The sequence below is a fragment of the Phalangium opilio genome, unplaced genomic scaffold, assembly GCF_054372755.1.
Source record: "Phalangium opilio isolate 3A_F unplaced genomic scaffold, DU_Popi_V2 ptg000209l_1, whole genome shotgun sequence".
NCBI lineage: Eukaryota > Metazoa > Arthropoda > Arachnida > Opiliones > Phalangiidae > Phalangium > Phalangium opilio.
The window spans coordinates 22,395,084-22,423,078 of record NW_028324217.1 but is presented as its reverse complement, the minus strand read 5'-3'; the positions used below and the strand labels follow the sequence as shown (position 1 = coordinate 22,423,078).

At 38.1% G+C, this 27,995-nt stretch overlaps 3 long non-coding RNA genes across 3 annotated transcripts; 2 read left to right on the top strand and 1 right to left on the bottom strand.

The window, feature by feature from the left end:
• Nucleotides 1–18: 18 nt before the first annotated feature.
• Nucleotides 19–27,995, top strand: LOC149621304 (uncharacterized). Its single transcript, XR_016375444.1, has 2 exons — nucleotides 19–198; nucleotides 27,635–27,995. It is a non-coding gene; the product is annotated as an uncharacterized LOC149621304 (long non-coding RNA).
• LOC149621306 (uncharacterized) lies at nucleotides 17,994–18,514 on the top strand. Its single transcript, XR_016375390.1, has 2 exons — nucleotides 17,994–18,221; nucleotides 18,291–18,514. It is a non-coding gene; the product is annotated as an uncharacterized LOC149621306 (long non-coding RNA).
• On the bottom strand, nucleotides 20,903–23,312 carry LOC149621305 (uncharacterized). The gene is made up of 3 exons (XR_016375148.1): nucleotides 21,274–23,312; nucleotides 21,126–21,193; nucleotides 20,903–21,046 (listed from the first exon to the last, which is right to left on the bottom strand). It is a non-coding gene; the product is annotated as an uncharacterized LOC149621305 (long non-coding RNA).

Below are 27,995 nucleotides of genomic sequence, written 5' to 3'. Positions count from 1 at the left end.
TAGTAATACGACTAGACCTACACCAAGTTTGTAGTGTTATTCGAAACGGTTACTGGAAACCAAATTGCTGAAAATTCTACTTCCCTAAAGGATTATTCTACAATAGTTCCTTTAAGATGAACAGCAAGTACTTGGCAGTCTTTTGCGTTGTTTTGTTGCTGGTGGTGGTAGCAATGGGAGAATCCAATGCCGAAAGTGGTATGTTATGCTAAACTTGTATAGAATCAGTAATATATATAAAAAATATTGAAAAATTGAAAAATCGCGCGTCTGCTCGTAAGCGTGTCGTACATTTGCTCCACAGTTTTTGTATTTTGGAAATATTTAACTTAATTAATTAACTAATTATTACTTAAATTAGTTTTAATTTGAGTGTTATTTATGCTTTTCAAGCATTAGTTGTTGTCATAGTTTAGTATTTTGTGAAGGATAATGGTTTTGGTCTTCTTAACCAAGGCTTAACTTTAGTTTTCAAAGTTTGGTCAACGACTCAACGCAGGCCTATCGGTCCTACCGATTTTTCGAGTGCTACTTCTATGGTTTTGGTGGTAATGAAATTTTCGTTATAATGACGTTACTTGGGTGTCAGTGTTACTAAGGCCATTGCAGACTTTAACGCGGTTTTTCGCGTTAGCCGATCCTTCGGACAACTGTCAACCTGATAATCTAACTCCTTCGCGGCTTGTTGACACTTCTTCAACCCCTACACTGACATCTCCGTCCTCTGGTCAGCCTCGCTTTAAATTGTCTACTTGCTCGACTTGCAACCATAGTTTTCTCATCTCTGTGACTTCGGTAATATTGCCTTGTCCACTTTGTGTACTGGCCCAAACCTTGGATTCTCTTAAAACTGATGTTCGTAAACTTCAAGACACTGTGTCGCAAATAAGTGACTGCTACAAATGGAATTGATCTACTGACCTTATCAAGTAATATCAAGGCAGTTGATGCCTCGCTGTCTACTATCACTTGCAACCTGGTCAACCATTCTGACTTTGACTCTCATCCTGTTATTAAAACTATACATTCTGATCTACAAACTCATGACGCAGCTATTTCATCCATCACTTCCAAACTTGACGACTGTCTCACTAACTCTCCTATAGTTAGTTCTCAACCTGCCTTATCTGATATCGTGAGTCAAGATCACGATGAAACTGCCTCCATGTTCGATAGACAATGCAATATCCTTATCTTCGGTCTCCCTGAATCCGGACACAATGATGAAACCGATCAAATCACATCGCTCATTTCAAATTGCAATATTAAGTCTTTTGTACGTTTCTTTAGACTTGGTCGTGTTCCCCCCCCTTCATGGTGCGCGTCCCCACCCAGTAAAGGTGATTCTTCTTTCCCCTGGTCACAAGGGCCTGATTTATCATTACTTTCGCTTGCGAAAAACCGAAGATCCTAACTTTTCGCTTGAAGCGCGACCCGATTACACTCCGTCCCAGCGTACCAAGCTGGCCGCTGCCAGAGCTGAACTCTCCCGTCGACTCGCTAATGGTGAAACTGGTCTTCACATTCGTAACTGTAAAATAGTTAAGGGACCTCAACGCCCCACACCTCTCCCACGTTCTACAAACAGTTCTTCTGTGGGCAAGTCTACTACTCCCTCCCATAGTCTTTCTTCTGGTACTGTGCCGAAAACGTTTGCCTTTAACGCACCTCCAACTCCCCCACCAGCTCCATTCGCCAATGGTCCACCTCTATCCTTCCCCAATAATCTTCCAGTTGGTGTCCCATCTCTCCCTGGTACTGTTGGACAACCTCCGTACCCTCCCCCAGTACCGTGGTCCCCTTACATATGTCCTCCGCCGTTCACCACTCATCGTCCCCAGGCATTTCTTGCCGTGTGATACCACTGTAATATCAACCTTAAACTCTCGTGCCGCTGTTTTTCGTCCTACTTTGTCTACATATTTACAATGTTACGCTTCGTCAATTTTACCCACTGGCCCCCGAGTACCACTGACCGTGTTTCCCTCTTATCTTCTTGTGATTCTCGCGCGCTACTGACCAATGTTCGTAGCCTTAACAATCGTTATAAACTGGATGAGCTTACTACTTTAGTCGCCACATATCATCTCTCCCTGACTGCCGTTACCGAAACCTGGTGGTCACCCGAAGTTCAGGACTGTGAATATCCCCTACCGGGATTAACCCTCTCTCTCCCTGATTGCCGTTACCGAAACCTGGTGGTCACCCGAAGTTCAGGACTGTGACTATCCCCTACCGGGATTAACCCTCTATCGGCAAGATCGACTTACTAGTTCCTACGGCGGTGTAGCGCTATATATACTCTCTTCGTTACAGGTTACCGTCTTAAGTTTTCAAGACTTTGGTCTTCCCAATTTCACCCCGAATATCCATGGTCTTGATATTTTAACTGTTTTAGTGTCCCAGTCTACCTTTAAGATTGTTATATCTTTAATTTACCGTTCGAACAATGCGGCTTACCGCAATCACGACCCATTAATTTCGTACTTAAATATGTTAATTGCCTACTGTTCCTACTCCTCCTCCTAGGTGATTTTAATTACCCCTTAATTGATTGGTCTACGACCTCCCCTAAACCTGGTGCGTGTCGGTTCACTAAACTTTTCTGTGATGTTATACAACAACATTCCCTAACTCAAACTGTTCGTTTTGCTACCCGTGACGGTGGTCCATTTTGTAATGATAATTTATTAGACCTCATCTTTAGTTCTGATCCTAACCTTGCACATACCCCAGTTTTATTACCTCCAATTGGTTCGAGTGACCACGGTTCCGTCTTATTCAACATTGTACTCTCTCCCACCAGTCGGATACATATCCCTAAGCCTAATTTTTTTAAAGCTGACTATACTGCATTTAGTTGCTTTTTATCTACCATTGATTGGTCGTTGATCTTGTGTCAAGGTGATTTAGATACTACTTGTTCTTCCCTCCTCACACTGATCCATTCTGGCGTGCGAGCTTTTGCCCCATTAACCAAACCCCGTAAAGATATCTCCGCTGCTCTTCGCACTCAAGCTAGTCATGACTTCAAACAAAAAGCTTGGCAGCGTTTATGTAAAGCTAAATCCCGTGGTGCTGCGTCTGCAACACTCCTTCGTCTCCGTAATGCTTACTGTCAAGCTCGTAATGCTTACTGTCAAGCTCGTAATGCCCACACGACACATTACCGGAATTCTCGGCGTCGGTATGAAAATTCCCTCACCACCCTTATCCGTTCCAACCCGAAATCATTTTATTCCCATATAAATAACTTTCGTCAGTGTAGATACACAGTCCTGCAATTAAAACGCCCAGATGGCTCCCTGACCAACACTATCAAGGAGTGTGCTACCCTCCTTAACGATTACCTTGCCACTACTGTCCAATATCAATCCTCGCGTCCAACGTTCAACTTCCCTCCAATCCCCACGAATTCCTCGGTTCTCCCCTTAAGTGAATTTACTTGTGACCCTAGCGATATCCTTCGACTCCTCACTCTATTAGATGTAAAACAATCACCAGGTCCCGATGGTATCCACCCTAACCTCTTAAAAGCCCTTGCACCTCTCTTAGCTCTACCACTTTACTTACTCATAGCGCGTTCCTTTTCTTCGTGTTTTGTACCCAAGCCAATATCACTCCTATACATAAAAAAGGGTCTAGGGCCGATCCCACTAATTACCGCCCTGTTAGTTCCTTAACCCAAGTCTCGAAGTTATGTGAACGTCTCGTTCATGAACAATTGCGTTCCTTTCTCGAATCGAAAAACTTTTTCTCCCCTTATCAACATGGTTTCCTTCCCCGTCGTTCTTGTCTCACAAACTTACTTTTTGCCACGAATGAATGGACACAGTGGTTGGATGATGGCCACTCCGTTGACGTATTATATCTCGATTTTAGTAAAGCTTTTGATTCGATCCCTCACTGTGTCCTTATCTATGCCCTCGAGGTTGCTGGTGTCACGGGTAACGCCCTTGCTTGGCTCTCCCACTATCTCCTAAATGGGCGTAGCGAGTCGTCCTCCAAGGTGTCACAACCGACTGGCAGTATGTTGAGAAGGGGATGCCCCAGGGGTCCATCTTGGGTCCCCTCCTTTTCAACATATTTATTAACTCCATGCCGTCAGTTGTGAAACACTCTTCTATTATCCTTTTTGCCGATGACGCCAAGCTTTATCGTAGTATCCGTAACTCCACTGATCAAACTTTGGTCCAACTTGATCTTGATGCACTGGTTCACTGGGGTATTGCAAACGGACTCTCATTTAATGTCACTAAATGCAAAACTCTCCATTTAGGTCGCCGTAATCCCCTATTCGACTACTCTATAAATGCTACAACTTTAGCCACGACCTCTTGTGAAAGAGACCTAGGGGTATTTATTGACCCCCTTCTCAAACATTCCGTTCACACACTTAAAATTTCTAAGCGTATTAGGAGTCTGACAGGCATAATCCGTCGTAACTTAAATTTTAGGTCCATACCCCTTATTAAAACGCTCTACAATTCATTAGTCCTTCCTCTAATTGACTATTGTTCACCAGTCTGGTCCCCCCATTTATTAACTGATATCCACTTATTACAAAAGGCCCAAAATGCTTACTCCAAGCTCCCGCATAAACTTAGCAACTACCCAGCCCCCCAACGTCTATCTTCACTAAACATTGACCCTATCACCTTACGTCACAAAATCAACAACCTGTGTTTAGTATTCGATATTGTCCATCGTAACCTTGATTTGGACCCCTCATTATTTTTCACCCCCTATTCCAATACAAGAACTCGTGGTCACTCACAGAAATTAACTAAACCGCGGGTCGCGACTACCTTCCGCCAAACGCATTTTGCCAATTCTGTCATTGATGATTGGAACTCTTTGCCCAATGATATTATCATACTCTCTACCAAATCTCAATTCCGTCGTCATTTGATAAACGTTTTTCGCGCTACTTTGTAACTTTCATTACCCTAAGTTCCTCACTGTATTTTTAGTTTTTTTCTTTTTTTATTCTGAATGACCAACTTATATTGTACCATTTTATTTAATTATCATTATTATCTTTATCTTATTTTATTTTATTATTTTTTTATTCTACAGGGCCGGTAGGCCCTTGTAGATATGACATGACACCCTTCCGTAATGTTAAAGAAAAAGTCACACCTTTTAGGGTTAGCGTCCCATAGAAAAAGCATTAAAAAATTTTCGTTTTTTTAACGAAATGGTCATAGGCCATACGGAAAAAGTACATATAGCGAAGTTAGTTTTCGGAATACTTCTAAATTAACAAGCATTTATTAAACGGGAAACTTACGGGTTTCGATTTTTAATTAATGAATTCTAATTTTTGTAATTTAACTAATTAAGATAGTAAGTCAAAAAATTACTTTTGGGTCAGATGTCAGCCTAACCTTATAGCGCGCTTAAACCTATTTTCTTCATTTCGTTCTCGTTGACAACTAGAAGGTCCTAGGTTTGTGGGTGCTAACAAGTTACGTTGACTAATTGTAAATGTTGGCTTTCTTGCTGATCTTGCTGATTTTCCTAATTTCTTAGCAGTAGACTCCAGCAAATTACTTTTGTATTTCGTCCGAGCTTGAGCACCTTTATATGTATTTTCTAATTAACTGTAGCACCCTTAATAAGAAATACGTCGTTATCAGGTCGAATTTTCGTCTAGAAAAGTAATTCAGGTAAATAATTACAGTTAATAGAGGTTTTTATATCATTTAAAGTAAGCTTTTCGACGTTCTTTACGGCCAAGGCTTAAGTTGTATTTTAGTTACTCTGTTATATAGTGTCTTTCCTTTTAAAGATTATAAGAAAGCTAATTTCCAGCTCTGTTTGGAATTACAAAATACGTAGTCTGCTTCGATTCATGCTACAAATCCCAACCCTAGGGCCAAGGTTTTACGCTTCTTGTAACTTAATACTGTATCTATGACAGTAAAAAATGGCATATATATCCAAATTATTATGGTTTAGAAATCAACGGTAGTGTTTTGACCCTGTGAAGAATTCGACTTCAAAATATTACAGGAAAGATGACAAAATTTCCAATTTGTTTTCCCTTCGGCAGTTAAAAGAGTGGTGTTAATGTTAGCGCTGTTAAGTCAACATTCTCATTTGAGGACTGGTATAAACGGTTTCATTATTTGTTAATCTCACTAAAATGCTACTAATTGTCAATGTGTGTGGTATAATTCCTGAAACTAAACCAATGTAGAGGACCAGATTATTCGTTAAAACAATTTTGATCCTATTGAATCAGTCATACAGTGATGTTACGTTATCATTTTATAAAGGCCGTGTCTATTTTGGCCTGTTTTCGGGGCGGAAATAGTCCATGGGCTATTTATGCCTGTTTTTCGGGCCTAATTAGCCGGCCCCTAGCGGCCCACTATTTTGGCCCGAAAAACAGGCTTAAATAGTGTAGGAGGGCGACGGAGCTATTTAGGCCTGTTTTTCATGCTAGGCCTAAATAGCTCTCTGGGACTTACAGCCTATTTAAGCCTGTTTTTCGGGCGGCGAAATTACCAGGCCAAAATAGACACGGCCGCGCGGACCCTCCTATTTACGCCTGTTTTTCGGGCGTCAAAATTATCAGGCCAAAATAGTAAGTTAACAAACGGCCAGCTATTTTCGCCTGTTTTTGGAGCGTAAAATTCCCTCAGGCCAAAATAGACATGGCCGCGCGGACCCTCCTATTTACGCCTGTTTTTCGGGCGTCAAAATTATCAGGCCAAAATAGTAAGTTAACAAACGGCCAGCTATTTTCGCCTGTTTTTGGAGCGTAAAATTCCCTCAGGCCAAAATAGACATGGCCGCGCGGACCCTACTATTTACGCCTGTTTTTCGGGCGTCAAAATTATCAGGCCAAAATAGTAAGTTAACAAACGGCCAGCTATTTTCGCCTGTTTTTGGAGCGTAAAATTCCCTCAGGCCAAAATAGACATGGCCGCGCGGACTTTACTATTTAGGCCTGTTTTTCAGGCGTCAAAATTATCAGACCAAAAGGGTACGTTAACAAACGGGCAGCTATTTTCGCCGGTTTTTTGTGATGCAAATTCCTTCAGGCCACAATAGACACGGCCGCTCCGGGGGGGAGGGGGGGGGGTGCGCCGGCCTAGATATTTGCATCAAGATGCATTCACACGATAATATTTAATTCGTAGTTTTTATTAAATCCGTGTTTCTGAAAGAGAAAGATTGAGTATCAAGGTGCGTTCACACGGTAACATTTTCTACATAAGTTTTTTTTTAATAAAACTGAGTGTGCAAAGTTGATCAAGTAAGATTATTTCAACGAGGCATACATATTTGAATCTACAAATTATCTATGTAAATGTGTGTGTTTGTATACTTTCTCTGTAAGAACTTACTCATACGCAGAGTCCGAGTGGGAAATTGATTCCCTTCCTGGTGGGAAAAGCTACGAAAAGACCTAAGTTATAAATAAACTTCTAATACCACAATAAAACTTTACTGAACTAAAATATATTGTTTTATTCAGAATAAGGAAAACCTTTGTATTATAATAATTATTTGTTAATGTTTCGAAGTGTTAAGCTCTACGAACCTATGTTTTTGCGTCAACCTGTCCCGTCGATAAAGTTTTAAGCGTAATTGAATGTACAACAAACATTCTAAAACTAAATTTTATTTTTATAAATAATTTTATAATAAATTTATAACCCGATATTTAATTTGCTTAATTTTTCCCTGGCCTATTTTGTTGTACACTGATTAGGCGTAATCATGTTAGCGCTGTCAAGGGCTTCTAAAGTTTACACGTAATCCTCTCATTACAGTCGTGTACACCGACAGCGCAGTGACTGGCCTCTCGACATAAACTGTATAAATGTCTGTGTTCAACATGAATAATGAACCATAGAAGAATATGTTTTCTCGCGTTTTACCTCCCAGTTATAGAGTAGTGTCAGTGCTAAGTAGAGCAACGTTACACCTATGTACTTCTAAGCTCAGTATCATCCCGCCTAAGAGGCGCTTATAGTATTCCTTCTTACAAAAGCGTACCTACACTGTCCACTCCCCTCTCTTCTGAATCTACTCTATAAGGTAGGCCCGAATGAGAGCCTATACTTTAGGCAGACCATTCGGTTAACCAGTGAAATGACGAGGATTCCACTCTTAAGAGCGAGTAAAAATTACCCTTTCACACCCAACGGGATATATCTGGCAGCAGTAATAAGCCTATTCTAATTGATAATTTTCTATGATGTATTACATTTATCCTGGTATTTTAATTTTTCAAGCCTATGGGATTTATGTCAGTGGCCTTTTTGCGTCAGTGGCGTCGCTATGATATATATGCCCCCCCCCCAAATAAAATCCGTAAACCCTACCAAAAATTGCTGTTAGCATCCTAAAATTCTTTAGCAATATATAAAAAATTATAATGAAAGATTCGTTAAGTTTCATCTCTGCAGAGATGAATTTCAATATCAAACAGTACAATTTTGAAGAAAAGAACAGATGGACACAAGAAAAAATGTTTCATGTTCTTTCAAAGGGAGTCCCAATAGTGTGGACTAAAACCTAACCAAAACTAAAAATAAACTTAAGACGAGTGAAAATCCTTCATAATTGGTTCCGTTTTTATCAATAAAAAGCTGTATATCTTTAAAATACTAATAATTTCACGTTGACACAAAATTACGTAGTTTTAAAGGTCTACACATTATCCAATGAACCCATTATGCAATTTTTTAATTAAGTTCTTATAATAACTAGTTTGCATAGACTTAGCCCCCCCCCCCAAATTTCAAGCCCTAGCGACGCTACTGTTTTGCGTAAAATTGTTTCGGGTACCGGCCAGACGTTCCCATCCTATAGGTATGGAGGGCTTTTCTTGAAATTTTGGTGTCTCGACCCTACAGGGCCGAACACACACACGTCGGAGCAATTATCTCCCAACAATTGTCAAAATGTTATTTATGGGGACACTCTGACGTCCAGGTTTACTGGCGCCCATTTTTGGGTACCAGCTTAAAGGGGTTACCAGCATTTACATTTATTAGAAAGGTTCCTCTCTGTCGCGCCGCCTATGCGGTCCACACAGAGAGAGAACGGACTATATAGTTGATGAGAGCCAAGATAAAATCAGTTCTAAGAACATCCATGAGAAAGTTTTGAAAAAGTGGTTCATGACATGGGAACACAATTTAACGGCTTGAAAAGTATTTGCTATTCTGACAAGAGCTGCCATCTATAATAAAATATAGAGAGAATGGGTTATTCTCTAGAAGGGCCGGTAGAATATAGTTCATATATAGTTTTTCTGAACCAACTTTCTTCGCGCTCGGTGTGGCTAGCGCTCAAATGTGCGTCGCGTCAACTGACCCAAGTCCTAAACTAAAGTTCTTCCAAAGAAATCATTGTTCCTAAAGTGAAATGAAGAAGACGGTATAGCAATTGCTTGGCTAACTGAAATAAATGTAAGTACTTACTTTTCAATCAATACAAGATGTTTATAATTGGTGGTAGAAGCGAAGAACTGAAAAGGTTCAATGATATTTTGTCATCCGGGTCACCATTTTCAAGTTTGGATTAGAGTGTTTAATGGGTCACCCCTGAAATTTAAGTACTAAAGTAAAACTAAATGTTAATTAATTTAAGGGGTCATTGACTCATTCGTTAAGTACTGAAATGCAAACTTGAAAATGGTGGCCCGGACGACAAAATGTACTAGAATATTTTCAGCTCAAAATCGCCCATAAAGTCACAGTTCTTCGGTTCTACACCCTGTACACTGCGTGGATCATATCTAAATTTTCACAACCATCAAATTTAAACATACATTTTCATAGAAATTTTAAATAGTTCTCAAATAAATTACCCTTTCTCCCTACTTTTCTAATGAATTTCTTATTAATGTAAACAGATATATTTACTGTGAAACTATGGATATCAAATTAAAGCAACAATTCGAAGACTGGGAATCTTGCGAAAAAAACCACTTCGACTTTTGTAGAAAGACCTTTTCGCCAATTCTAAGCAAGTATGAACACGCTACTACTGTGCAAAGTCACAATAAAACTGCGTCAAGCAGAGCGAAAGGCAGTTTTACTCAGTTGTCCGAAAAACTTAAGTATGCGAAAGTGAAAATGGTGTGCGTTCACTACGGCCAGTACTTATCAAAAGCCCAGGGGCAGAGAAAATCGTCAACTTTTAGGAATTCTTGCCCAGCTCACATAACTTATTCGGCTAACGCGAAATTTCAATTTCTATATGTTTCTTCAATTGATTTAAATCATAATCATGAAATTGGACCCGAACTTTACGAAAAGTACCCAGCGAATCGTGCACTGCGACAAGCGAATTTGGAAGATAAAGAAAAAGTGCGTGATTTTGTAAAAGTCCGGGGTGACAATAAGTTGATTCTCGAAGAACTGCGACAGGCCGATACGAAATTCCTAAATCCCTTCAAAACTTCAAAGCGAAGCAGTTAATGAAGGCCGACATAGGTGCCGACTCTGCGCAAAAACTCATCAACGAGTTGCAGAAAGATCAGAAAGACGACCCAGAAATGGTAAGCTTTTGTAAATTCGCTTATTTCAAGGGGTTCCTGTTTAGGCCGATGAAGATGTACGGTCTTTGTGGATAGCCCAAATATTGCATAAACAGGGCGTAAATAACTACCTGTCGCTTTAAGAAATTGATATGGTTCAAAGGGTTTAATATGGAAAAGCTTGACGCCTACAAACATTACAATACCACAGATCTTTGGCTCGGAAGTCACTTGGTGACAACTCCTATATACCTAATTTAACAACCTTATTAGCAGTGGCGCCGCCAGGATTTTTTTACAGGATGGCTAACGAAGATTTGGGGGCCCCTTATAAAATTTGAAGAGAAAAATTTAGTTGCACAGCGTCGATAATATTAAATTAACAACTATTTTTATCATATTATTCATATAGAGAAGTTGAATAGATTAAAGTTCAGTATTATCAGACAATAGACATATTATTATATAAACTATAGTTTGCGAAAATAATAAAGCACGGAGTCGAACAGAAAGGGGGATTTTTAGTTAAGCCGCCTATGAGGTCACAGTGCACTCTCGATGTGGTGAGGAAAAGGGAACTAGGTTTACAAAAAGGAGTCTGACTCCGAAGTTTTATGGGACTAGAAGGAACGGGAGAGAAGGTTAGGTAAAGAGCGCGAAACAAACAAGGTGACCCAAGGGCTGGGCTCATAATTTTAGCCACATCGTAACGAATAGAAAAATTTAGTGAATAGCCCCTCGACGCGCTACCTTTATGTGTGATGTAATGATTACTAGCAGAAGGGGATAATAGAAGAAGGATGACACTCTGTATCCTCTTAATGCTTTAGTTATGTAACGTCATTCTTCCCAGGCTCACCCTTTTAGTTTGCTTTCCCGCTCATCAATTTACAAAAGGGCATCGCACCGTAAGGTGAATTCTACAGCTGTTTGGCACTAAATGCCCAGCAATCATCCCACAAACCTCGTCTTGGGGTGGGACAAAAATCCACAAGCGCGTCTTGCCAAATATTTAAACGCTAATAGAGTAATGATGAGGGAACTATTTATCGTGTATGTGATTCGGTTTAGTAACCTTGCTCTAAATGCTCTGATGTTGGGAAGAGTGACGTTACACTTACCCCGCGTTGTGGTACACTTCTCTCGAAGAGAAGTATTATATAGTTCTGTTACTAGTAATTCTAACTTCAATTCATTTTCTTCTGTTATAATTATAATAGTGCGACACTAAAAGGAAACTTGAGCACCCTTTAACAGTGCTAAAATGATTAATCGTAACGCATAAGCAAACCCTTAATTGAAGTACAGAAAATTAGACTGATTGGTCCCTCGATGCGCTATCTTTAACTGTGCTAAAATGATTGCCCGTAATCTGTACATCAATAATTTAATAGTTTACCTTCTTTTATAATTGTAATAGTGCGACACAAACAGAAAACTTGAGTGAGTAGCACCACAATAACGCACACCTAAACCTTAATTGAAGTAAAGAAAATCCAAGTGATTAGCCCCTCGTTTCCCTGACCTAAAAAACAATTACCTGGGCCGTAATCCTTACGTTCATAAATTTACTTATTTTAAAATTGTGATACACTATATTAAATATATGAAGATACTATATACTTATCTATAGCCCCCCCCCCCCACCCCCAAAAAGGCCTAGCGACGCCACTGCTTGAATGTTTAAATAGAAGAGCGGGATTGAATGCGTGAAATCCTTATTATCGACGGGTGACAGAAATTTTAAAGGGAGAGTTTAACACCTTCCATTATATTAAGGCAATCCAATAATCGTTTCTTTCGCTTAGATATATCGAGAAAACGTAAAACACAATTCACTATCATTAACCTCATTTGTACAATTAAGTGAAATGCTTAAACTTACTATTACAATCCCCATGCATGTTAAAAAAAGAACGAAAAATACCACCTCACCACAATCCTCTTTCATCCACTGTCCCTTCAATGACGAACCAAAAATTTTACACTACTACTATTACGAGAATGATAGGCAGGTCAAACTAAGAGCCTCATCGTAGATGTACATCATACGATGTGGCTAAAAATCAAAAAGCGAGATAACTTTTCTGGGTAGTCAAAAACTTTTAACACGAAAGTGTTAACCCACTTCCCATTTTTTAGAATATTGTAAAAATCAGATGCCAAAAGGTTCATCATCCTTGTGAAACTTTGTCTAAAGTAAATTGCCTTGTAGGCCTAGATCAAAATATTGTAATAATGGTATTTATATATTATGGGAACCAAATTTAGGGGCCCCTCTGAAATTTACGGGTAGGTTGTAGCCTACCCAGCCTACCCCCTGGCGGCGCCACTGCTTATTAGTAAGAAAAAACTGAATTGAATTGACGTTAGGCGTTAAAATGCAACGTTAAATCCGTTCGGTACGCACATCAATGGGTCTACCATCATGGTGAAGGCACTCTTGAAAACGACTATCCATGTTTTGCCCCTCAACATTGGCCCCTAAAACTAGGATATTTCCACACATGTAGAGTAAGACATACCAGCCTGCTCATCTTGTTTACACAATTTCAATAGCCTCCAATCTTAGAAAGTTATTAAGCAGAAGTGTATTTTTAACGGTAGAAGTGTGCCTAATCTAAAGGTAGTTCAAAGTGCGAGGGGTATGACACTAGCCAAAATCTAGAAATATATTCAATAAGGGAAATTAACTCTTAAATCTTAAAATCCCTCCAAAAATGGCTTTAAGATCCCAAAATCTCTTTCAAATTTCAAAATCCCTTACACATAAATGCTATGTGTGTGAACCCTCATCAAAGTGTCATAGCATAAGAGTACTCCCGAAACTACATCTTATAGACCCCATGTTCTTTGCACTCCGAGAACACACCCTTTCATTTATGACATGCTTATCAGAAACACCCTGTATACTTCAAACAAACATTACACCAAGCACCAAGTTTCATGCTTTCTTGAGAAAGGGCAGCTATCCTCCTGACTACCAAGGTTTTAATTATAAAATGAAAAGTATTGTTAATAATTTAATTTCAACGATACCACTAACTTTATTGAAATACTAATTACGCCTTGAGGCAATAAAAATTTACGGGTCTGTCATTCATTTAAGTTATGACTTTTTTAAGTTGAAATTGTTCCAATTTAGGCACATGACCATACGTCAAGTTAAATTACTCTTCCTTCTTTTTTATAGATAGTCGTTGCATCCGTCGAACCTTCGACGAACCGTTTAGAGTTTGTATTTTGGCAGACCAGTCGGATGAGGCAAATTTTTGAAAAGTATCCGGAGCACTTTTTGTGTGACGCTACCTTTTGTTTAAATCGATGCGGAATGCCATTATATATAATAATGGCTGTCGATGGAAATTTACAAAGCGAAATAGTTGCACTATGTCTAACCCAAAATGGGAAAAAAGAGTTTGTGCAAAAGCTCTTTGAGGAATTTCAGAACCATAATCCGAATTGGAATAGCACCAGGTCAATCATGGTAGATAAGGATTTGGCTGAAATCTCTGTTTTGCGAGAACTTTTTCCAAAAGCGCATGTAGAAATATGCCTTTTTTACGTGCTAAAAGCCATTAAATCAAAAATTACCTCTCTGAGGATGACAAAGCCGCGAGCATGGCAGCGAAAGCTCACGCTCAAAAATTGGCGTATTCGTATAAAGAAGAAGATTTCAAAACCAACGTTGAAGCTCTGCTAGGTGACGAAGTGTTCGAGAGTTTCCCAGAATTTGCAAAATATATGCAAGAAAACTGGGTTTCTATAAAAGAAATGTGGGTACAAGCTTACCGGAGGCAACATTTCAACTTAGGCGAAGCCACGAATAATCGGTTGGAATCTTACAACCAAAAAATCAAAGGCATCTGCAGGCGCAACGCTGCCCTGGATGACTTTTATCGCGATATAAAGGTTCTTTGCACCTACGTAGAAAACATCAATGACCACGAAAAGTTCCAAGCCAAAACGAAAAAGAAATTCCATCGCTACACTTTCGAAAACTCTAATTTCCAAGATGCAGCTCGTGAAATTTTCGATAAAGTTGTCCCGGTATATTCGGGAAAAGTGGTCGAAAACCTCATGAAAGCGGGATCCAGCAAAAGTACATGTACTTCAGTCGATAATAGCGATTCCATTGTCATCAAAATTGATAACCTAACCCAAGTTATATCCAATGGTATTACTTGCACTTGTTCAACCTTCCTCACTCAAGAAATACCCTGCTTTCACATTTTTATCGCCCGTATTCAACTGGGAAAGGCTATTTTCTCGGAGGAAATTTTGTCGAATAGGATTTCCAAAACAAGATGGGTTGAAGGCCTGAAATTCACGAGTGTTGCCCAAAAACGTTCCATTTTTAAATGTCAATATCCATCGAAACCAAACAAAAGCAAAACATCCCAAGAAAAATACAGTGAAGCCATGCCCATTCTTCAGACTCTAGGCAACATTTTGTCTTCCTGCGGTCAAGAAACCTTTCAAAGACGAATGAGGATTATCACGAAGATGACTGAAACTTGGTCTGAAAGAAAAGATTTCAAACTCTTCATTGATCATAAAGAATATGATCCCGATGAGGTCATCGAAGATGTGGGCGAAGGCAAGGGAGATGATGATAGTGATAAGGGAGATGATGATTGTGATAAGGGAGATGATGATTGTGATAAGGGAGATGATGATTGTGATAAGGGAGATGATGATTGTGATAAGGGAGGTGATGATTGTGATAAGGGAGGTGATGATAGTGATAAGGGATATGATGATAGTGATAAGGGAGATGATGATAGTGATAAGGGAGATGATGTTAATGATAAGGGAAATGATGATAGTGATAAGAGAGATGATGATAGTGATAAGAGAGATGATGATAGTGATAAGGAAGGTCTGGTCTGATAAATGAAAGTGATAATGGAGAAGATGCAAAAGATGAAAAGAAGAATCGGGAAAAGGGCAAGGAAAGTCTGAAAAAATATCGAAATAAATTAAAGCGAAAGAATAAAACTCAAGAACAGAACAGTGAAATGCGAAGGAACTTGAAAGATGATTTTGACGAAACGGAACCGATGGAAAAATCAATCAAAATGGCAAAATTGAGCTCTTTGCCAGAAATTAGGGAACCTTTAAAACTAAGCGTTGTAGGTAGGCCCAAGGGCATTTTCCAAACGGTAATCGGACTCCGCAGAAAACGCCTACCGAAGAAACAGAATTTATGCGGTACTGAGTCAAGCCCTATTAGGGCGAGAAGTAACCGACATTCTTTAACGCCTGTTAAGGTGGGAGATGAAGTGTACCCGGAAAGTACTGAAAGAATAGAAGAAACGGAAATTTGGCTTACAAAACCTAGAGTTTTAACCAAGGAACATGAACTAAGTGTTATTACGAGAGCCTATATCTTTTGCGAAGTAATAGACGCTGCTCAACTTATTTTAAAGACACAGTTCAAAAATATAACAGCAGGACTGAACTCTTTGTTTAGAATTAGTACAGGCATCGGGAAGCAAGACATCCCTTTTATTCAAAACAATGTAGAGAATGAAGGTTTTTTTGTTCAAATTTACAATATCAGAAGCCATTTGTTTTGCGCAGCCGGATTTTACGGGGAAGAAGAAGCTAACATATCAATTTACGATTCCCTCACTTATCAATCTTTGGCGCACAGAATTCAAAGGTTACCACAGTTGGTATCGCTTTTAAGTGGACAGTTCAAGAATACGAACGTTGAAAAATTGAACTTGAAATATGTTAAGGTGACCGAACAGGTCGAAGTAGAGTGCGGCGCTCATGCCATTGCAAATGCCTTGAACGCCTGTTTAAATATAGAGCCAGGAACAGTAGAATATCATAAGGCCGATGACGCCATGAGAAAGCATTTGCACAGTTGCATGGAAAAAAACCATTTAACTCCGTTTAGTGTTCGTGTACACGATCCCACCTCTTAAAACGTGTTATACGAAAGTTCACACAAACTCGTGTACTGCGTTTGCAGAAAAGAATACACAGGAGCTCGCATGATCCAGTGTGATAAGTGTTCGGAGTGGTTTCACGAAACGTGTGTGAAAACCTCCAAAAGACGACCCAAAAAGGAATGCAAATGGTTTTGTGAATTTAGATGTGAACCCGACACAATTGATATCTAATTCACAAAAATCTGAATGAAAAAATAATGTCCTCTATCGTTCATACCTTGTAAAATAACAAACAATTAATGTGAATTTTTTTTCTTTTTTTTTTATCTTTTTACATCTTTCTGAAGAAAACTGATCTTATGCTCATCTTAACAAATATATTTTAGTTCATTAAAGTTTTATTGTGGTATTAGAAGTTTATTTATAACTTAGGTCTTTTCGTAGCTTTTTCCCACCAGGGAGGGAATCAATTTCCCACTCGGACTCTGCGTATGAGTAAGTTCTTACAGAGAAAGTATACAAACACACACATTTACATAGATAATTTGTAGATTCAAATATGTATGCCTCGTTGAAATAATCTTACTTGATCAACTTTACACACTCAGTTTTATTAAAAAAAACTTATGTAGAAAATGTTACCGTGTGAACGCACCTTGATACTCAATCTTTCTCTTTCAGAAACACGGATTTAATAAAAACTACGAATTAAATATTATCGTGTGAATGCATCTTGATGCAAATATCTAGGCCGGCGCACCCCCCCCCCCTCCCCCCGGAGCGGCCGTGTCTATTGTGGCCTGAAGGAATTTGCATCACAAAAAACCGGCGAAAATAGCTGCCCGTTTGTTAACGTACTCTTTTGGTCTGATAATTTTGACGCCTGAAAAACAGGCCTAATAGTAAAGTCCGCGCGGCCATGTCTATTTTGGCCTGAGGAAATTTTACGCTCCAAAAACAGGCGAAAATAGCTGGCCGTTTGTTAACTTACTATTTTGGCCTGATAATTTTGACGCCCGAAAAACAGGCGTAAATAGTAGGGTCCGCGCGGCCATGTCTATTTTGGCCTGAGGGAATTTTACGCTCCAAAAACAGGCGAAAATAGCTGGCCGTTTGTTAACTTACTATTTTGGCCTGATAATTTTGACGCCTGAAAAACAGGCGTAAATAGTAGGGTCCGCGCGGCCATGTCTATTTTGGCCTGAGGGAATTTTACGCTCCAAAAACAGGCGAAAATAGCTGGCCGTTTGTTAACTTACTATTTTGGCCTGATAATTTTGACGCCCGAAAAACAGGCGTAAATAGAAGGGTCCGCGCGGCCGTGTCTAATTTGGCCTGGTAATTTCGCCGCCCGAAAAACAGGCTTAAATAGGCTGTAAGTCCCAGAGAGCTATTTAGGCCTAGCATGAAAAACAGGCCTAAATAGCTCCGTCGCCCTCCTACACTATTTAAGCCTGTTTTTCGGGCCAAAATAGTGGGCCGCTAGGGGCCGGCTAATTAGGCCTGAAAAACAGGCATAAATAGCCCATGGACTATTTCCGCCCCGAAAACAGGCCAAAATAGACACTACGTTTTATAAACTACTTGTTACTAACAGTGGATTGTTTAATTCATAAGAAACAGTTGTGCTGGTTAATCCAGGAGGACAGTGTCGTTATATAACTTAATTAGTCAAATAATTTTCATGTTTACAACCCAGATTCTCTCAACCTAACCACGTTAGAAACGGAGGGTTACGTTGTTTTCTATTTCCACAGTCCACATTGCCGTTTGTTTATTGGTTTAAATTGCTATGAATTGTAAAGGTATTTGATTTAATTACTGATATTAAAGCTAAACTATAGAATAACATCATTCATTAACATATTGTATAGATAATCTTTATGTTACCACAAACCTAGCTCAGGATATGATAAAAATTTAACGCAATTTGTTGGAAATAATCAAAAACTCCTCTAAACATTAGAGTTAAGGTGAATTATTTTTTAAAAGACATTTTATAAGCTTAATGAGCACTGACGACAAGTTAATTTCAACGTAATTAACTGTAATTAAGGTAAAATTAAACTAAAATATACATTTTTTTGGATGAAAACTCAGATAACTCTTAAATGATGTTCTTGATTAAGATTGTATCTACCCAAGCCGTTGGTAAAGCCCCACACATAAGCTAATTTAAATTATCTCCAAAGTACCTTAATAGGCGCGAAATTCAAAACTTTAGCGTAAAATGAGAATCTAAAACTCCACTAAAAATTGCAATTAAGGTGAAGTATACATTTAAACTCATTTTATAACACTAAATGTATAGTGCCAAAACACAGTCCTACGTTAATTAAACATAATTAACGTGAAATTAAACCAAAATATACATTCCCTTACGAAAATAATGGGTCTTCATTTAGGAGCAGTTTAGACCAGTTGCTATTTTCACGTTGTTAAGAGGTTTAAGACCTCTTCTAGACATCTAGAATACTTCTATTTGAGGTCTTTTAGAAGTATTCTAGACGTCTAGAAGAGGTCTTAAACCTCTTAATAATTTGCACCTGCGCGAAACCATTTTTAGTCTGATTTTAAGATGGTCTACAGACCTCTGTATAGAATAGCCCTATACAACGTCTGTTAAAAGTATGGTTAGAAGATGTCCCTGAGAGGTCTGATTGGAAGATGCTCTGTAGAAGTCTGAAGAAAAGATGCTCTGTAGAAGTCTGAATAGAAGATGTTCTCGAGAAGCCTGAATGGAAGATGTTCTCGAGAAGCCTGAATGGAAGATGTTCTCGAGAAGTCTGAATGGAAGATGTTCTCGAGAAGTCTGAATGGAAGATGTTCTCGAGAAGTCTGAATGGAAGATGTTCTCGAGAAGTCTGAATGGAAGATGTTCTCGAGAAGTCTGAATGGAAGATGTTCTCGAGAAGTCTGAATGGAAGATGTTCTCGAGAAGCCTGAATGGAAGATGTTCTCGAGAAGCCTGAATGGAAGATGTTCTCGAGAAGTCTGAGTGGAAGATGTTCTCGAGAAGTCTGAATGGAAGATGTTCTCGAGAAGTCTGAATGGAAGATGTTCTCGAGAAGTCTGAATGGAAGATGTTCTCGAGAAGTCTGAATGGAAGATGTTCTCGAGAAGTCTGAATGGAAGATGTTCTCGAGAAGTCTGAATGGAAGATGTTCTCGAGAAGTCTGAATGGAAGATGTTCTCGAGAAGTCTGAATGGAAGATGTTCTGTAGAAGTCTGAATGGAAGATGTTCTGTAGAAGTCTGAATGGAAGATGTTCTCGAGAAGTCTGAATGGAAGATGTTCTCGAGAAGTCTGAATGGAAGATGTTCTCGAGAAGTCTGAATGGAAGATGTTCTCGAGAAGTCTGAATGGAAGATGTTCTCGAGAAGTCTGAATGGAAGATGTTCTCGAGAAGTCTGAATGGAAGATGTTCTCGAGAAGTCTGAATGGAAGATGTTCTCGAGAAGTCTGAATGGAAGATGTTCTCGAGAAGTCTGAATGGAAGATGTTCTGTAGAAGTCTGAATGGAAGATGTTCTGTAGAAGTCTGAATGGAAGATGTTCTGTAGAAGTCTGAATGGAAGATGTTCTCGAGAAGCCTGATTGGAAGATGTTCTCGAGAAGCCTGATTGGAAGATGTTCTCGAGAAGCCTGATTGGAAGATGTTCTCGAGAAGCCTGATTGGAAGATGTTCTCGAGAAGCCTGATCGGAAGATGTTCTCGAGAAGCCTGATTGGAAGATGTTCTCGAGAAGCCTGATTGGAAGATGTTCTCGAGAAGCCTGATTGGAAGATGTTCTCGAGAAGCCTGATTGGAAGATGTTCTCGAGAAGCCTGATTGAAAGATGTTCTCGAGAAGCCTGATTGGAAGATTATCTCGAGAAGCCTGATTGGAAGATGCTCTCGAGAAGCCTGATTGGAAGATGCTCTCGAGAAGCCTGATTGGAAGATGTTCTCGAGAAGCCTGATTGGAAGATGTTCTCGAGAAGCCTGATTGGAAGATGTTCTCGAGAAGCCTGATTGGAAGATGTTCTCGAGAAGCCTGATTGAAAGATGTTCTCGAGAAGCCTGATTGGAAGATTATCTCGAGAAGCCTGATTGGAAGATGTTCTCGAGAAGCCTGATTGGAAGATGCTCTCGAGAAGCCTGATTGGAAGATGCTCTCGAGAAGCCTGATTGGAAGATGCTCTCGAGAAGCCTGATTGGAAGATGCTCTCGAGACGCCTGAATGGAAGATGCTCTCGAGAAGCCTGATTGGAAGATGCTCTCGAGAAGCCTGATTGGAAGATGCTCTCGAGACGCCTGAATGGAAGATGCTCTCGAGAAGCCTGATTGGAGGATGCTCTCGAGAAGCCTGATTGGAGGATGCTCTCGAGAAGCCTGATTGGAGGATGCTCTCGAGAAGCCTGAATTCAAGTCGTCCGATGTTTAAGAGAAATTCGGGCTGAGTCACGGAATAAACGTATATAATATTTTTTCAATCATCACCATTAGTTTAAGCATTTTAGGTATTTTTATTTAAATGATAATGTCTTCGTGCACATTTCCTTCAATGTCACTCCCACTTTGTTGCTCAACGGCGACGGACTTGCATTTCCCAATAGATTCTTCATTTGAATCATCTGCTCTGCTGCATGGCTACAATAATCGGAATTATTTCACTATCATTTAAAACTTAGAACACCATAGAAGAATAAATCTTCTTTTTTAGATTTACCATTTTTCGTTGTTTATAGTCTCAATTAAGTTGGCCATTTCAGATATTTCAGGCGTCGTTGGTAAAATCTATAAATATTTACACGCCACAAATAGAATATTAAGTATACTTTTCCCTGCTTACTATTAAAACAGCGTAAAATATTTACTTGGTACAATTTAGTCAAACGATGCAGGTTTAGTATGAAAATTAATCCGATGATACCTGACAGATCTTTTAAAAACGGGAATATGGAAGCGCGAAAAAACCGTTATGTACATAACCTGCAGGCTCTCACCCGACTGTGGCTCGATGCTCGAACGTTCATTTCCCGCCTTTTTATTATACTTCCACGCATGCGTCAGGCTGTTTCTAGGCTAGAAACCTCTTATTTTTAGACCTTCTCACGCTTTTATGTTTTTTCCTTTGACCTTCTACAGTCTGCATGTTCATTTCCCGCCTTTTTCTTACACAACCTGGCTGTTTTTAGGCTAAAAACCTCTTATTTTTGGAACTTAAGCAAAAAGTCTCGAGCTTTAATTTCTAGACCTACAGTCTGCCCTTTTAAAGGTACTTATTTTAGACCTTTCAAACTGTTCGAACGGAAAACTTATACGAGTTTAACGCTGCTAAGAATGAAAAGACATAACTGTTTCATTACATACCAAAATAGCGACGGTGGCTTAGATTAAGGATAAATTATTTCTTTCTTAAACACGAACCCCCCCCCCCTTCAACCGAACCCCAGAATATTTTGCTATTGTTAAGAAACTGATAGTTGATGATTGCTTTACAACGGAGACCTAGCCTTCTTAAATCGACATCCCATAAAAATGGTTGTTTACACTAGAAATGATGGCACAGAAAAAATTTCTGTCAATAATATTAATTCGCATCAGACTTCTGTTTGGGTTGGGGATGATATTTTTCTAAATGACATTGTTAACGTGTTGGAATATGACAAGATCATGAATAAACATAGACGTCTGAAAATGTAGATCATGATTTTCTGCGTCTATAAGGACTTGCAGCTTACGACGTTATCCTAAACCCTGAGCATAAGCGTCTATAAGACTGCTTAAACATCTTAATATTAGAACGGACTGAAAAACGTACCTCTTGGAAAGAGGTAGAATTAAAACCTCTAAGTTGGTCTACAAGGGCAACAGATTTTGGGTGTCTTCTTTAACCCTGAACATAGGCGTCTTTAAGACGTCTTAAATATCTTAATGTTAGACTGGACTAAAGAACCTCTTGGAAAGAGGAAGAATGAAGACCTCTAAGTTGGTCTACAAGGGCAACCGTTTTTAGATGTCATTCTTAACCATGAAAATAGGCGTCCTTAAGACGTCTTAAACATCTTATCTTGGACCGGACTGAAGAAACTCTTCAAAAGAGGAAATACGTAGGACCTCTATGTTGGTCTACAAGGGCACCAGAATTTAGATGGCATCCTTAACCATGAAAATAGGCGTCTTTAAGACGTCATTAAACATCTTAATGTTAGACCGGACTGAAGAACATCTTGGAAAGACGAAGAATGAAGACCTCTAAGTTGGTCTATAAGGGCAACCGATTTTAGATGTCATCTTTAACACTGAACATAGGCGTCTTTAAAACGTCTAAACATCTTAATGTTAGACCGGACCGAAGAACATCTTGGAAAGAGGAAGAATTAAGACCCATAAGTGGGTCTACAAGGGCAACCGATTTTAGATGTCATCTTTAACACTGAACATAGGCGTCTTTAAAACGTCTAAACATCTTAATGTTAGACCGGACCGAAGAACATCTTGGAAAGAGGAAGAATTAAGAGCCATAAGTGGGTCTACAATGGCAACCGATTTTAGATGTCATCTTTAACTCTGAACATAGGCGTCTTTAAGACGTCTTCAGCATCTTAATGTTAGACTGGACTAAAGAACCTCTTGGAAAAAGGAAAAAGTAGGACCTTTATGTTGGTCTGTAATTTAGGGAATCCAGAATTGCTCTTGGCTAAGACCGTGCAAAGACGTATCATAAGCCTAAAATGGATCTTAAGCTAGACCATCTTAAAACTAAAGCTAAATATTGGTCTTATAATAGCCTAAAATAAACCTTCGATCATCCCTATTTTTAACTTAGACTAATCAAGAACAAAATAAGACTTCTTTTAGTGTTTAAAGTGCAAGAATAGACCATGTTTAGACCGATTTATTTTCGTAAGGGTTTTTTGGATAAAGGCTCAAATAACTTTTAAATAAACTCTTTAATTTTGATTAAAACTACCCGAGCCATTGGTAAAGTCGAATATTTTCTATTTGACACTTAAGTTAATTTAAACTATTTTAAAGTACAATAATTGCCGCGAAATTCAAAAGTTTTGGGTTAAAAAATGAATTTGCGGAAAAAATATTAAACTGCACTAAACATTGCAATTAGGGTAAAAAATTCAAATAAATTTTAAGCTTAATCCACTCTCACGAGAACCACGCTCAAATTAAGATTAAAACATCACAAGTTTTTCGTACAGCCACAGTAGTTTCCTATTTCACTTTCAAATTAATTTAAATGATCGTTAAAATACATCAGAAGCGCATACATTAAAATTTTAGGGTGATTGCAATTAAAGTTAATATTTTATTGAAACTTGTTTTATAAACGAAATCCACGCTAGATAAACAAGATAAGCCGTTAAATTAAACTTAAGTATAATTAATGTGAAATTAGCCCAAAACACGAATGTTTTGGGTAAATTCATAGATACCTTATAATTAGACTAACAAATTAAAATTAAAACTACACTTATCTTTCACCCAGCCTCCATTTTCCTGTTGAATTCTTTCGATTAATTAAATTGTCATTTAAAAGCATTTTTCCCATTTTTAAAAAGAGAGCCATTGAAAAGGCGCGATATTTAAAAGTTTTGGGGCAAAATAGTGATTGTTCCGCAAGAGTCAAGCAGGCACTCCTCTAAAGTTTGCAATTTAGGAGAATTTCTTATTCAAACTCGTATAATAAACTGCAATAACACTAATAAAAGAAGATAAGCCGTTAATTTCAACTTAATAACCATATTTAACGTGAAATTAATCGAAAACAACAGGTTTTTTGGGTAACTATAGATAACCTTTAACTGAAATAAGAAAATAAGATTAAACTACGCGAGTTCTTTCAGCCTAAACGTTTTCCTATTTAACACTAAAATTAATTACATTATCACTATAATGCATTTAATAGGCTCCAAATACAAAATTTTAGGGTTAGGAATGTGTCAAAATGTAACTTTTCCATTTAAATTTTAATATATCATTAACATAGTTCGTAAAATCACCAGCAACAATTTAATCTGGCAACATTCAATGCTGTTGGTCTGATCTCGACAATACTGTATGTGTATACAGTGTTACCATGAATTTATTTATTAACATGAATATATATGTGTATCATTAGCCTTTCTATCATGTTATTCAGGGATGGGAGGGACCTTTCTATTACATACGCGTTTAACGTCATCGTGGTAGCCAATCAAAATCGAGACACCTGGAAGTTCGAACAGCAGACGACCAGTTTAACAAAATTATATGGGGGATACAATTTTCGGTTAGGTTCACCAAACTGCGTCAACTGAATATTAATAGCGTTTTCCTTTGGGTCCTCGCGGAGCGCTCCCATGGAGGAATAAAACTAGGAGATCCTATTCTTCAAAAACAGTCTTTAACGAAGCTGGAAACTACTACTACCATTTTTATTGCTCCTTGGGAGCGCTCCGCGAGGACCCAAAGGAAAACGCTATAAAAATGATCGCCGATACGTGAATAAATATCTCAACACGATGTCCGAAAGTGATATTGATCTTTTAAACGAAATTATAATAAGTGCCTGCAATGTTTTTCCTAATCTAAAACTGAAAACTGTTGGTAAAGTGCTAAGCCTTGGCCATTATGAAAATTAATGTAACGGTTAAAAGTAAACTACTAACATTTTAAATCGTGAGAATTGATGATGCTGGTTTTTCCCTGCTGTTGGAGTTAAATAATGCGGTAATTGATCAATTTACAAGCATGATTAGCCTTCCGCGTGACAAGAGCTTTAGCTTTAAAAACAAACCGCGAGAAATTCTCTGACGTCACTCAAACTAAGCCCCTCCCATCCCTGAATATGTAGTTTAACTAGTCAATGCAGATATATATTCATGTTAATAAATAAATTCATGGTGTTACGAAACAAATATTTTTCTTCCATATTTCAAATACCGTCGTTTTTAAACTTCTTTCATAAATAAAGTACAACCATAAGTCTATTATGTAAGGTCCCCATAATAGACTTATGGTACAACATTATATGGATATCAAAATCAATGTTATTGGATATAAGTTAAATGTAATTAACGATAATTAAGTACTTCTTTAAGCAATTAGAAATAGATCAACCCCAAATGTTTGACGGTAAAGCAAAAATAAAATTATTCAAATTTTAATTACATTAAGACTGAAGTGACAGATATTATAGAAAAACGTCTTGGTTTGGACCAAGGCCGAAAAAACAAACGATATGTGTGAGGTTTATCATTTGACTGAAGTTTCAGATATTGCAATTGTTTTAGTTATTTTTATCCATTTAATCCTTAATCAGTATTAAATTCAATCAACTGATTTTACTGTTAATCGATCCATTCCCTCTAAATTAATTGAAAAAATTACATATCTACGCTTTTTCAAGAACAATTACATTTTCCGAAAACATTTTATCATGAAATTAATTATTTTGAAGGGATTTCGTGTCGATGATTACTAACTTGAAAGCACATTGACGGTCATAGTTTTAATTAAGGCTGGCTTGACAAATTTTGAAGTTTGCAGCAAAAAAGTTTAAATCTGTAGTAAGTTTCTGAGAAGACTGATGTTCAAGAAATTATGATAAATAACTTATTTTGCTCAAACTTATTTATAAACTAATGTCGTCCTCATAAGACAAAGCATCAACGTTTATCGTGTGTGGTTTCTTTGAGTAGGTGGCACTCTGTAGCACACAAAGAATTTATTATTTTATTTTAATGTATGCGCTTTTGATGTAACTCCCCCCCCATTCCTTCATATTCCCAATATATACAGTTTTACAATCACCAGTGGTTCCAGTGTATGGGTCATCTGAGCCGTCGCAACACACTCAGCCAATATTATCATATAGTTCGAGACCTTTTCACATTAGTGAACGGTACATGACTCTCCGGACTTGCCCGCCAACATTAATAACCTAAAACTATAAAACATTCGTGTACATGAATGATTACGGTTGTGGCCTGACACTCGCTAGCGCCTGAAGGACCGATAACTCAGTGTAATCGGTGTACATTTGTAAGTGAGTGGACCATTTTGGAAATTACATACAGATAATTAAAACACAGGGGTGATACCACCATTGAGGTCTTCTCTCTCTTGCCTAGAAGCACCGCTATAGGCAGTGAGATTTGACTAGCCTCTTGCCTGTAGTGAACTTTGGCACAGTCTGGCGGTGACCCTTGGTGTGAGGGAGAATACCCCAATGGTGGCCTCGCCCCTGTGTGTTTTCCGAAATGGTCTTTATGCGTACTAAAAGGATTACACGTAATACGTAACCGGTGTACAAGTAGCGCCAACAATGTAGAAAGGGGTGGTGACGTTTCAAATGAAGACTGAATTATGACCAAGAAATTCTAAAGCACGGAAAGGGAAATTGCAGTGTAATCTTTTCTTCATAGAGGCGACAATAGAAATGTAGCATTTCGTTATACGAAATTAAATGTATAAATTAGTGCAACACCCTTGTTTGGAATCCACTATTAAATATTTACATTTTCCTTTCGAATTATGTCAAAGTTCACCTGCTCTTTTAAGAAAGTCAGTAGAATATTTCAAATATTCTATATTGACACCTCAATACGTACTCCCTTCAAAATAATTAATTTCATGATAAAATGTTTTCGGAAAATGTAATTGTTCTTGAAAAAGCGTAGATATGTAATTTTTTCAATTAATTTAGAGGGAATGGATCGATTAACAGTAAAATCAGTTGATTGAATTTAATACTGATTAAGGATTAAATGGATAAAAATAACTAAAACAATTGCAATATCTGAAACTTCAGTCAAATGATAAACCTCACACATATCGTTTGTTTTTTCGGCCTTGGTCCAAACCAAGACGTTTTTCTATAATACATATACATGGTCTTAATTAATCTCGTGTTATTATTCTTGCCCAATACTATTGTACTATTTGCTCCTGATTACTTGTTGTTGATGTTTTCTTATTTTGTAATTACATTTAGTTTTTCTTTTCTCTTGACAATTTGTAAGTACGTACGATGCCCATTTACACGTCACTTTGATGACTTTGTGGGCAATCATTCATTCAATAAATAAATAAAATAAACTTAGCATTGAAATTCATATTAAACATCGATCATGAATCTCAAATATATTGAAAATTCCACTAAAAAGATCAGCCTAAATTTAACTAGATATGAAATCTGCAAAAGAAATTTTCTAAATCTTTCTTTCGTCTCTATAGTTGCGAATAATGAAAAATCACCGATAATGAAGTTACTGCGCTCTAAAAGATCAGAACTTCGATCGAAGCCTTTCTTATCTAAAACAGCAGGAAAATTTTCATTAGAAGCTAGTGGTGATGGAATTGTATGTTGTAATCCAATGGACTAAATTAGAATGCTAACAAGGCAGCTATGGTGGAGGGTATATTTTAATTATTTCGGGCTTCAAACCACTCGCAATTATTGTAATAATTAAGTATAATTATGTTTAATGTAATGTATAAATGCTGAAATAAAGAGAAATATTGTCATACACTTAATGAAATCAGAAAAACTCATTAAAGTTAAAGTGTTTTTCCTGAATTTTTCTAAAGGCTCTTT